We start from the raw sequence: 13,396 nt of genomic DNA, 5'->3' as shown, positions 1-13,396 counted from the left end.
AAAAAAATTGTAAGCAGTATCTCCAAGGAATTAATGATCTGATAAAAATACTGTAATTTTGTGCCTTCTTATATCATTCCCTTTCTATTTCCTCCCTATTCTTTATTTCTATGGAGAAATATTGCCTACTGGAAAGTTATTCTATCAGCAGTAGCAGAAGGCACTATGATGACCTAGTCGGGCAACATTGATGTAAATGGCTTCTCTCATTAAAATGATATAACCCTCAAAAAGGAAATCTTGGCTGAGGAAGAGAAGTCAGCAGGGACTGTGGACATTGACATGATCAAAACCACCAAACACTATTTGGAGATGTTTTTCACTCACTCCTTGGGAGAAACTTGATTTCCCCAGTAAATAGATGGGCTTCCTTACTTAAGGCCCACAGACCTTGATTTCAGTAACCATAGTTTCTATATCATAATAATTTGTAATTTCTTACACTACTGAAAAAGTATGTATGGCTCAGTTTGCTGAAGTTGGAAGCAAGTTAATGTGCTTAGTTGGTGTTCAGTGAAAAATATTTTACATTATTATTTAACTGAATTCTCTCAAAAATTCTGTGAAGAAGACAAAAATATCTACCTTCTATGACTGAGATGTCAAATCTTCCCCATGCACTGAACGCGAACGACCAAAGACCAGATGAGTTGTGCAAGGACACCATACATGAAGAAAGCAAGAGGTTATTAAAGAGACAGAAAAGAAAGAAAAGGCCTAAATGGATGTCAGAAGAGACACTGAACTTGCTCTTGAACATAGAGTAGCTAAAACGAATGGAAGAAATGATGAAGTAAAAGAGCTGAACAGAAGATTTCAAAAGGCGGCTCAGGAAGATAAAGTATTATAATGAAATGTGCAAGACCTGGAGTTAGAAAAGCAAAACAGAAGAACACATTCAGCATTTATCAAGCTGAAAGAACTGAAGAAAAAAATTAATGCTTTGGTTGCAATATTAAAGGATTCTATGGGCAAAATACTGAACGACACAGGAAGCAGCAAAAGAAGATGAAAGGAATACAGAGTCACTGTACAAAAAAGAATTGGCTGATATTCAACAATAGCATAAGATCAAAAACCAATGGTACTAGAGGAAGAAGTCCAAGCTGCACTGAAGACACTGGCAAAAAACAAGGTTCCAGGAATTGATGGAATACCAATTGAGATGTTCCAACAAATGGATGCAGCACTGGAAGTGCTCACTCATCTATGCCAAGAAATTTGGAAGACAGCAACCTGGCCAACTGACCAGAAGAGGTCCATATTTATGCCTATCCCCAAGAAATGTGATCCAACCAAATTCAGAAATTACTGAACAATATCATCAGTGTCACATGAAAGTAAAATCTTACTGAAGATCATTCAAAAGCAGTTGCAGCAGTACATAGACTGGGAACTACCAGAAATTCAAGCTGGGTTCAGAAGAGGATGTAGAACCAGGAATATCATTGCTGATGTCAGATGGATCCTGGCTTAAAGCAGAGAATACCAAAAAGATGTTTATGTGTTTTATTGACTATGCAAAGGCATTCGACTGTGTGGATCATAACAGATTATGGACAACATTGCGAAGGATGGGAATTCCAGAACACTTAATTGTGCTCATGAGGAACCTGTACATAGATCAAGAGGCAGTCATTTGAACAGAACAAGGGGATACTACATGGGTTAAAGCCAGGAAAGGTGTGCATGAGGGTTGTATCCTTTCATCATACTTATTCAATCTGTATGATGAGCAAATAATCTTAGAAACTGGATTATACAAAGAAGAACACAGCATCAAGACTGGAGGAGGACTCATTAACAACCTGCATTATGCAGATAATACAACCTTGCTTCCTGAAGGGGAAGAGGACTTGAAGGACTTACTGATAAAGATCAAAGACTACAGCCTCTAGTATGGATTATACCTCAACATAAAGAGAACAAAAATTCTCGCAACTGGACCAATAAGCAATATCGTGATAAATGGAGAAAATATTGAAGTTGTCAAGGGTTTCATTTTACTTGGATCCACAACCAACACCCATGGAAGCAACAGTCAAGAGATCAAACTACGCATTGCATTGCACAAATCTGCTGCAAGAGACCTCTTTAAAGTGTTAAAAAGCAAAGACATCTCCTTGAAGACTAAGGTGCACCTGACCCAAGCCGTGTTGTTTTCCATCACCTTATATGCATGGGAAAGCTGAGCAATGAACAAGGAAGACAGAAGAAGAATTGACGCCTTTGAATTATGGTGTTGGCAGAGAATATTGAATATACCAGGGACTGTCAAAAGGATGAACGAATCTGTCTCGGAAGAAGGACAACCAGAATGCTCCTTAGAAGCAAGGAAGGCGAGACTTCATCTCACATACTTTGGATATGTTATCAGGAGGGATTAGTCCCTGGAGAAGGACATCATGCTTGGTAGAGTAGAGGATCAGCACAAAAGACGAAGACCCTCAAGGAGATAGATTGACACAGTGGCTGCAACAATGGGCTCAAGCATAACAATGATTGTGAGGCACAGGACCAGGCAGTGTCTTGTTCTGTTGTACATAGGGTAGCTATGATTGGGAACCAACTCGATGGCACCTAACAACAACGTGGCTGAGGTGACCAGGGATCACAGGATTTAAATGGCTTGCCCACAATCATATACAAAGGGCCAAAATAGATTACAGAGTGGAAAACCTGGACATTTTCCTATGGTATTACTCTGTCTCAGGCACTATAATATCAGTGGAGTCCTTGGTAAACTTACTGCCAGTTAACCCATGACTTCATACTAGATTCCTTTCCATTGCTTGGGAAATACAATTAGTCCTCTAGGGTTTAAGGAGAGAAAAGCAAAACAAGACCATAAAGGACTCCTCATTGATGTCCATCCCCTCCCCATGGAATAAAGTTGACCAAACATTTAAAGGAATTTTTTTTTTTTTTTAAGTGGGGCTACATTTTCAGTTTTCCAAGGGCCTCACATGTCTCAATCAGACCATGGTCATGTCCTGCCATACATCGGGTTCCCAGGAGGCAGACTCTGAGATGCAGTTAGTGTTGATTAGGATAAGTTTATTGGGGATTAACACCTATAGAAGGGAAGGGAAAAGAAGGAAAGGGAAGGAAAAGACAAGAAGGGGAGGAAAGGAGAGGGGAGGGAAGAATGCAGGCTTGGGCCAAGGACTGGGTAAACTCTGATGAAGATTCCATAAAGCCCTCAGCCAACCCCAAGAGGAGCTCTGAAGATAGCCAGCCATTCAGAGCTGTTCTGACTTGGGCTGAGATGGCCAGGCCCTTATATGCCCATGTCAACCAGTCATTGGATGGTATGAGTCAGCTGCCTGGGAAAGAATGTGATCTTGGGCAAAGGATTACCAAAGGATTAAAAAAAAAAAAAAAAACCAAACCCAGCGCCGTCGAGTCGATTCCGACTCATAGCGACCCTATAGGACAGAGTAGAACTGCCCCATAGAGTTTCCAAGGAGCACCTGGTGGATTTAAACCGCCAACCTTTGGTTAGCAGCTGTAGCACTTAACCACTATGCCAGCAGGGTTTCCACCAAAGGATTATCAAGGGTAATTTCTAGAGATAGCTAATAGCTGAAGACTGTCATTGGGCAGACTCCTAGCCAAGGGGAAAGAAAGTCCTTATTCCTGAAGGGAGCTCTGGGTGACCCACCACAGTGTCTACCACATGTAACTCGTTCGATGGCTGAGCCAGCCTTCACATCAGACATCTGACTCTAAGTACATGTTTTGTCCCTTATGTTATTGTGCTTGCTGATGACAATCACCAAAGTTTTCACATCTCTAACCAGGCCTCCGAGTAACTTAAAGAGCAAAATACAGGCTCCTGGCTGCTCCAGTAAACATTTGACTTGGCTGTAACACTTGTGACCTGGAGGTACCAAGGGGCACGTTCCAGCATATCTTTCTACATTCTCCAGGTGTAGCCAGGGGATTTGGAGAAACCACTCCGGGATGCAGGCACATGGAGATGTACCCCAAGGCTCGGGTGCAGGCAGGCAGCAGGAAGCCCCGGAAGCTTTCCTGAGGCCTGGGAAGTACCCTGGAGGATTGAGAGTTGGGTTCCTAGTAGACTCCTCGGCCCTTGTTTCCCATTTTAAACAAGCTGTTTGCAGCTGTACAAAGGAATGTGCTAGATAAAAGCTTTAGTTCTCTCTGAAAAGGTATCCCTGAGAATCACTGCAGGGGAACTAAAAAAAAAAAAAAAAACTAGGTGTGACTTAACAGTGATTCTTGAATTTTTCTCCAGGCCAAAGGGGAGTGAGTGGGAAAGGAGGAGCCAGGCTTCATCTGTATCTTGGTTTCTGCTCCTACACCCACTAAGAGGTCAGGAGATTAGGTAAGAAAACAATGTTTGCAAAACAGCGATGGTTTCTCTTAACTACGTAAGTTTTAATTGTTCGGCTTGGTCAGTGCTTAGTAAAAAAACCAGTTACCAATGAAAATATCATTTCATTTTTGTGTTGACTAATGACATTTTACAGAGAGAAGAGAAATCAATAATTTGATAAATGGCTCATCTGTGCTGCAGGTTTACTTTCTTAGAAAGTTTCTAATTGTGACATACACACATATATCCTTCTTCTCCTCCTTCCTCTTCCTCTTCTTCAGATTGTGACCTTCTGTCTGCTGAAGCCTCTGTTGCGTATTGGGCAAAGCCTCTGGGGTTAGCTTTTTACCATTAACTAGCTTTGCTCCTTCTTTGGATTTCTGTATGTCTTATCTATAAATTCTATGATTTCATTATGTGTCATGAAACGGGCTTCTGTTTCACTTTTTTATTCTTCAATCACTCCGGCGGTTGAGATATGACATTACACTTCATTTTAATTCACTGAATACAATTCTGTAAAGGATGGAGAGAGAGAGCCGGCCTCCAGGAGCCGACACCTTTTCATCACAAACCAGTTGGCCTTTCTCCTTCATTTTGAAAAACTCTGATAACATTCGTGCTTCCAGATTTTTCCCTTTTTTTTTTTTTTTTTCCTGGCTATTTTACTGTGTTGAGCCTTGAAATGCAATTTTTCAGCACAAAAAACAAGGCCACCTTTTTTGGCTGGCATCTAGAGAAGAAAAAGAAACATAAGGGTAGGTTTTAGTTTTCCTGCCGTATTACCTATCAAATATATGCTTGTAGATAAGATGGTACAGACTCTAAAACTCAGAAGCTGGTTATCCCTGGTTATTCAATAAAGGACACAGATTTAATTTTTTTCAAACAGTAAACTAGGTATCTCTGTACGTCATAAATCTCTTAAACCTCACAGTATTGCTGTGAGTAACTCCTACTGTTAGTCCCATTGACAGATGGGCAAACCAAGGCAAGCAGGCATTAGGGAACACTTCAACAGACCACAAAGCTAGTTAAGTAGCGGAGCCAGGATTCAAACCCGGGAACCGGACTTTAAAAGCCTACGCTCGTTACCACACTTTATGCTGCCTCTAAGTTAAAAGGCTCTCTGTAGAAATCTTGTTACCTGGTCGAGCCGTAATAGAGTCAAGGACACCAATGTTAATTATACTGTTTTAAAATTTGTTTAAAAATTAGCAGTAAAGCGAGCAAATTTCTGCCGCTTTTGTACACTTGATCGAATTTCAGCACTCCTGATTTCTTCCGCAGATCAGACTTAAAGGACGAGCCTGCATGTTTTCCTTTGTTACTGCCAGGCACCTCAGATGTGAGGGTTGCAGTTCAGCGGTATTTTTCTCATCGTAAAATGTGATTAAGAATAGGAATGCTGTTAAATTGTGTTTGACCTGCTTGCATCTTAAAATCACCGGAAAACCTCTCTAATGAAATTAATAGAATGAACGTGTTGGCGTGTGTGCACTTCTGCGCCAATTCTCTTTCCTGGTTCCAAGATGTAATGAAGCCACCTGACCACTAGGTGGCAGCCTTGCCACACGAGCCCCCAACATTAAAAAAAAAAAAGTTTTGAGAACTAAAGTCAGAGCTTTTTCATTTCAAAGTAGGTGATTTAAGATATGTGAATGCAGGGCTGATAATGAATCTGCTTCTCTGATTTCAGGGTCAGAGGCCAAGATCTGTAAAAGAAGAACTAACACAGAGGCTCGAGAGTTGAACTCTCCTCAATAGCTCGATAGGAGTCAATGGGAGTTGTCTGGAGAGAGCTTTTCCCTGTGAGCATGGGAAAGGTCACTTTCGCTCTTGCCCCAGCAGGACTCATTGTGGAAAGCTTCTTTGCAGGCCCATAAGAAAAATACAAATAGTTTATTTGCAGTTATACACTGAAATAGCTGATTTTTTTGTAGCTTTTAAGTTTTACGATTAATTTATAACTACGTAGATTATGATTGTAGATGAACAAATCTGCCTTGGAAGAAGTACAACCAGAATGCCCCTTAGAAGCAAGGATGGCGAGACTGGGTCTTACATGCTTTGGACGTGTTATCAGGAGGGATTAGTCCCTGGGGAAAGACATCATGCTTGGTACAGGGTCAGCGGAAAAGAGGAAGACCCTCAACGAGGTGGACTGACCCAGTGGCTGCAACAGTGGGCTAAGCCTAAGGATTGTAAGGACAGCGCAGGACCTGGCAGTGTTTCCTCCTGTTGTGCTTAGGGTCGCTATGAGTCGGAAGGGACTCGACTGCACCTAACAACAACAGATGAAATATATGTTAGACATTAGGTATGTGTGTATACTTCTTTTTTTCCTTCAAAACACTCAATTACTTTTTCTCCAAAACCTATGAGAAGTTAATAAAAAGGTGATTGTTTCCACATTATCATCCACAACTCGTTAAAGTCGGTAGACCTCTCCCACCCTTTTCCTCCTCCCAGAAATAGCTCCTGTAAATTTTACCCCCGTCAAACCCAGTCTTAGGCCAAGGGATCCACCACCCAAAGCGTCAAGTAACATGTCCTCCTCATGCTGGCTGGGACTTGAAGGGGTTGGAAGCGAAAGAGGAATTCCTTATCTTACAGAGTTCAGAAAGACAGACATTCCTGGGATCCCACAGAGAAACCCTGACCAGATTGTCCTGTAGACACGAAGACGCCTCAGGTGTATTAGACGTTAAACAGGCTTTGGTAGGCTGGCTTAGCCCTTTCAAGACCCAATTATTTTGTCGATACTACGTGTTTTCACTAATAAAGGCATGCTGATTAAAGGACCAATTGACAATTTTTGTTATTAGTTATGGATTTTGATACCCTTTAACTGGGACCCAATGTGTCCCACCAGACCCTGGATGATGTAAATCCTGCCAATATGAGTCAATGATAAAATTTTTTGTTTGTTTTGTTTTTATTTTATTTCTCGAAAATTTGCAAGACGTAAGGTAAAACGTGAGGCACCCGGCAATGACTCCACGTGCTTTTTTTTTCTAGTATTCTTCTTAGCCTTTTTATTATTTTTCATGAAACTTTTCAAAACATGCATTCTTCCTTACTGCAAAAACAGTATTTACAGCCCAAATAAATAAAGCCAAGGGATTTTTTTATCTCAGGAAAATTACCACTGCAATGTATTCTTTATTGCCGCAAAAGCAGTACTAGAGGCAAAATAAATAAAACTAAAGGAATTTGTATCTAAGGAAAATTACCACTACTATGTAGTCTTCATTATAACATTACTGAGTGGAAACGCCAGGTTCTTGCTCGTCATGACTTGAATTGGCCAATAAGCAAGAGACTGAGGTGGGAGAACAGAAAGTCACCTTTATTTCCTTGTACAAGGAAAAGAAGTCAGTCGGAGCTGCTCACCAAGGACAGGCAGGCACATTACTTTAAAAAGGGGTTTATGAGTTGGGAGTTCATACAATTTTGTCAGCAACAGTCTTATTCATACTACGCAGGCGCAATGGGGCTTACATATAACCTCCAAGCAAAAGCAGGATTCAAATTTAAAGCTGGGGGTGGGGGAAGCCCAGCAAAGGAAACGGTGTTTTTAATACAGCACTGTGGGGACTCTGTCTCACCCTTTCCAGTTCTTTCTGGACTTTGGTCATTCAAGAGCAGTCTCCATTTTGAACTGTAGCCTAGCTTGGAACTCTTTGGCATATTTTCCGGGAGGGGCAAGTATTGGACCTAGGCCTTTCATTCTGGCTACTGACCTCTTGTTGTTTTATAACTATTTACTAAATATTAAAAAAGGAGTGGCTTTTACGCCCTGTTTATGTGAATGTTTCCCTAAAAGTTTTTGTTTGTTCGTTTGTTTTTTTCTTTCAGATTGTCTTAGCTATTATCTTTATACCTTAGGGCTCAGTTGATGTATCTTTATGAGTCTTTGTGAGTCCAGCTCCAATTGGGTCACAATCTTTATGCTCAGGGACAGGGAATAACAGCTCCAATATTATCTCCTAAATCATTCTTTTCTTTTGATCAGAGGTTGGAGACATTAATACCTGAACTTAGTCAAACCCTTAGATGGCAGCCATGGCAGGCTCTTTAAACTCATGGTGCTGGTTTTCCACCAGATACCATCTGGTTCTTCACCTGGATCTTAAGTAAGAGCAAGGTTCCCATCAACAGCATTGTCGAAGTGAGCAGACTCAATGTGCATCAACATTTTGTCTGAGGTTTTTTAAGTGTGTATTTTTTTAAGATAATAGAAGATAAGTTTTATTAGGCTTAATACTATCAGGATGCAGACTGAGAATATTACTATGCCTTGCATTTGTGATCTAGCCCATGTACTTATTCTGATGGTAACCAACCAAATAAATCTGGTGTTTGTAAGCATGTTACTACAGTGTGTAACCAAGTAGCTTGCTGCCTAGTTCTATGTATTTCCTGTTCTACTTCTCCTGTATTGTTTGTCCAAATGTAACAAGCGGTATTTGCTACAGCACAGACTATATTTTCCTGGGCTAATAAAAAAATCTAAGGCAATTTTGTTATTTCATGTCACCTTGGCTAATGAGGTCAGAGATTACTGTTGTGTTTTTATCTCATTAACAACTTCATGTGTTATTTGTGCCATAATGATTGATAAAGTTCTTAAAGGTTTTTTTTTTTTCCCTGAAGTTTGAGGTTCAAAAGGACACCCAAGGGCAATGGCTTTGTGGGTTACCCTAACCTCCATGAAAGCCAGAAATCTGGATCCCAGGAAAATTACAACTCTTTCATCATTCCTTCCTTTGCATCATAATCTTGTTGTAGAAACTTTGATCAAATATGGTCAATAAATGGTAATTGGGCACCAGCTGGCTTTTAGGATCCCAGGCACCATATAGTGAGCTAGGAGGTAGGATAGAAACTCTAACAATAATATTAGGCCAATTGTCTGAAATAACCAATGAAACCATGACCCTAAGATCTTTGAATCAAGGAAATAAATCTCATGAGGTGTTCGTTTGTACATAAGCAGCGTCTGTCATGGCTTTTCATGGGCCTCAGCAGCTACTACATTCTGCAAAACCTCAGACTGAGTATTAATATAAACACAGCAACATTTATCTATTAAAGCACAAACTGTTCCTTGAGAGAACAAATAGGTAATCTAATGCTGTTCTATTGTGTAAAATCATAGCTCAAACTTCGGACACTTATCAGATTACGATAGTTACAACTTTGTTAAGTTTACCAACAAGAACTTCTATTTCAAGAGTTAAAACACCTAAACCCATTAGTTAGATAACTTAGGAAAAAGGGAAATGGTTTCTAATATTCAGAAAGTTGGACCTTAAGATATCAGCAATATTATCCCATAAAATCCATAGTTTCCTTTCATTTACTCAGTCTTACGTAGTTAATTTCTGTTGCACATGATTCTAGATCAGCCATAGTCTGTGAACTCAACTGCTTCTGCCTAGGAGTTCTGAAAATTTTATTCAGTCTCCTCACAGTACTTTTTGCAAGACCAATATAGGCTTTTTTTTTTTTTTTTTTGAGATATTTTGGTCCAATGTTTTCAGCAAATCCGCAAAGTAAAAACTTATCTGCAGATGACAAAACTTAATATGGCTATGATTAATTTATAAAAATTACACTCTTATAGTGAAAGTCGCGATAGAAATTAATTACAACCATAACATAAAGGCCAGATAGAATCAGTTTTTTTTTTTTTAATTTAGATAAAAATATTTCTAAATATAACCATTAACTATATTTTTAAAGAGCTTTGGATATAATACATAACAATCTTGAGACATAATACCATATAATCAGGATATACCAAGAATATACCAAGATTATCAAATCTCTAAATACCTGAATAGTAAAAAAAACTTCATAGGTAAGTGATGTGAATTCCCCAGTCAAATCATTGGCTTTGATAAAGGTACTACCAAGTTAGCAATTAAGAAATAATAATAAAATGATGACATAATATTAAGTGTTTGGTGCCTAATATTAGGCAAAAACACAAGAGGAAATATTAACATGTAAATTTTAACCCAAAGAGAATCGGGCATTTCTCTTGATTTTGACAACACATTCCATTTAATTTATTAAATAAAACTTTTTAGCACTTTTCCTTCATAAAAATTCTTGGGGGGCTTTCCATGATGTTTCAGAGTTGTTAGGGGCTTGTTGTAGGTCACTGAGAAACAATAAATAAGTTATTTAAACAAAGATCTTAAAGGTAAAAACCTAGGCTTTTTTTTCTTTCTTTTTTTTTCCTCTAAAGCCACGTGGCTTGGTTTTCAACTCAGGAATCTTATTCTAATGAAAGACTGAGCCTTTGTCTTGGAGGCAGATTACACAAATAATAAATTAACCCTTCAACTCAGAAATCAAAGAAAATTTTGTTATTTTAACAGAAAGAAATCCAATTCTTTGTTTTGTATTTTATATTTAACATTAAAGCTCCTAAAAATCTCATAAACCATTAAACTTTAATCAGACAGACAAAACTTTTGACCATATCAAATAAACTTTTTTCAATAAACCTCTTAAACATTGTCTTTGTTACATACCTTTTATCATGCATCCCTTTAAATGGCAAAAATTAACACTCATTAGCAGAAGCAAATATATACATATCTATAGCCTTTCTTCTGTGGCTTAAAAAGCAAAAGTATAAAAAAAAAAGCAAAAGAATATAAGCTTAAATTATGACAAATATCTATTAACTCAATTTAACATCAGTAAGTTACCTAAAAGGTCTTAGAAATTATTTTAAGCCTATATACCACAAAACATAACTGTTGTTGAAAGTCTGTTTAAACATTCTAAGTTTTCATTCAACTTTTACTGTTCCCCACATTTTGCCAATCTTATTTTAGCCCTTCAGGATTTTATCAACTGGCTTTGGAAATCACAAAAGTATCTGCTCAACTGACCAATTCATCAATATGGATATAACCTTAAGTGTCTAGCTAGGGTTGGAAATATTTTTCCAGGCCATTTCGGGTGTGTCTCATTGTGATTTCTTTCTTTCTTTTTTTTTTTTTTTTGGCTTCTTAGAGTTCCCCTACAGAAGAGGGAAGTTGTTTACAGTTCTTTTATGATTGGGATGCACCCAATTTCTAAGAACCGTAATGAGCTTCCTAGAGCTATATGACCTTGGAGACTGGGGACTGGGGAGGCCTGGTGTTGCCCCACCCTCCCTATTTTTCACTTATGATTGAAGACAAGATTAGGCCATTCTGATTCATTTACATATGTTTAAGTTGATCAAGGCATTTTGAAAGGCTATGTAATACCAAAGCTCTTTAGCAATTTCGTAAATGAACAAATCAATTCTTGGCTAGCCTCCGCCACCCAACCCCCCACTCCATAGGCTTGTCCTGTGTCTTCTTTTACCCACTCTGGAACTACTAGTTTTACTTTAAGGCAAAATTATTCCTTTCCCTTAAATAAAACACATTTCATGCAATATCTAGCTTAAGTTACTTAGAAACGTTTTGCTTTTAAGATTGACTTAAACACAGTTTTTCAATATAGCTACTAAAAATCTAAATCATAAGACAGATACAAGGCACAGTTCTTCTTAGATGATGAAAGAACTGAGGTTCTTAGACAGCCTTACAAAAAGCAGCAATTCTTAGCCATAACCTCCAACCTGACACAAGACAGGAACTTAGACACAATGCTCTAGACCAGAAGCAAGCGCTCAGAATAAAACCAGACAGAAAGATCACATGAACTCACCAAACAATACCACACAAAATAAGGATATAGGGATTCTAATTTCTTGAAGTGTATGTAAATATGAACCCCAAACCAGTGTCTCAGTAGCAGGGAGGAAATCCAGGCTAATTTATCAAAGATGTTAAGCTCTAAGGTTCAAGCTTTTGGTTTCCTTTTTTTTTGAGGATAATTCATTCTGCCGGCTAGAGTCCTAGTCTCTTATCTTAGACCTTGAATATACTAGTTCTTCCAATTGGAAAGTGCTTTAAAGTAGCTACTGATGCTTTTAACATTGTGATTCTTTACTGAGAAACTGTATCATAAAACAGGTATGGAGCTACCACTTCTCTCTGCAAATTTTATAAAACCGATCAGGTGCTCCCACTTCTCCCTGCAAACTTCATAACAGGTTGGGAGCTACCACCTCCCCCTGCAAATTTGCAAAACAGAGGACTATTTTCCAGGTCTTCTCTGAGCCACAGAAAGGAACCTAACAAGGAATGCCAGGGAGTTTGGACAGTGTTTCACTTAGACCAATGTATACCTTCATTGTGTGAGAGTTTGCTTACAGGTGACAAGCAGCCCAGTGCTCTAGCCTGTCTCTCAATCACCTTAACCTGTCATGGGAGTTTTTAACGCTCGTGATGAGCACCGGTGAGCATCCTAATGGCTTTTACTGGTTGACCTGTGTCTGAATTTTTGTGGCTTTTCGTGACTCAAAGCTCTGAAAATAGAATTACCTCCTTAATGCTTCATACTCCCAAATTCGGACCTAAACTGCAGTTCACCAAGAGTTACTAGATATCACTCTTAAACAAACGATCAAGAAAAAATCTAAGAGTCTCCTTAATCAAACAACTAGTTTTTTAAACAAATATGCTGAACAAAACAAAACATGAGTAAAAGAACAAAAAGAATAAGCAAAGGCTTGTTTTCTGAGAGCGCTTACCCCGTCGATGTTGAAGGGACGTGGAGTGTGAATGCTTGGGTCCAGAAGATAGGGCTTCTCTTTTTGCCAGTTTCTGCTCCACAGTCCGGGTCTCCTCAAAGTTGGCTGGATTAGAATCTCTGCAACAACTATACATTAACTATTGTAGGGTGAAAACACCACAAAGTTTAGTAAAGCAAAAAGAAACGTTTTATTCAGCATATATTCAAAGAGGCAAAAGTAGGAAAAGGACAAGCATGCTGCCAGAGTCTTGTCTGCCTGAATCCCTGTTCCAGTCCGTAAGGACGCAGCCCCATTCTCTGAATACACACACTTATACACTCACACAACCTAATCTGGTGCACCAACTTAACAGGTACCTGAAACTTTTTATGCCTTCAGCACTCAATTCCTACTTC

The sequence above is a fragment of the Elephas maximus genome, chromosome 27 (assembly GCF_024166365.1).
Source record: "Elephas maximus indicus isolate mEleMax1 chromosome 27, mEleMax1 primary haplotype, whole genome shotgun sequence".
Lineage (NCBI taxonomy): Eukaryota > Metazoa > Chordata > Mammalia > Proboscidea > Elephantidae > Elephas > Elephas maximus.
The sequence above is the reverse complement of the archived record's forward strand: the minus strand, read 5'-3'. Positions refer to the sequence as shown.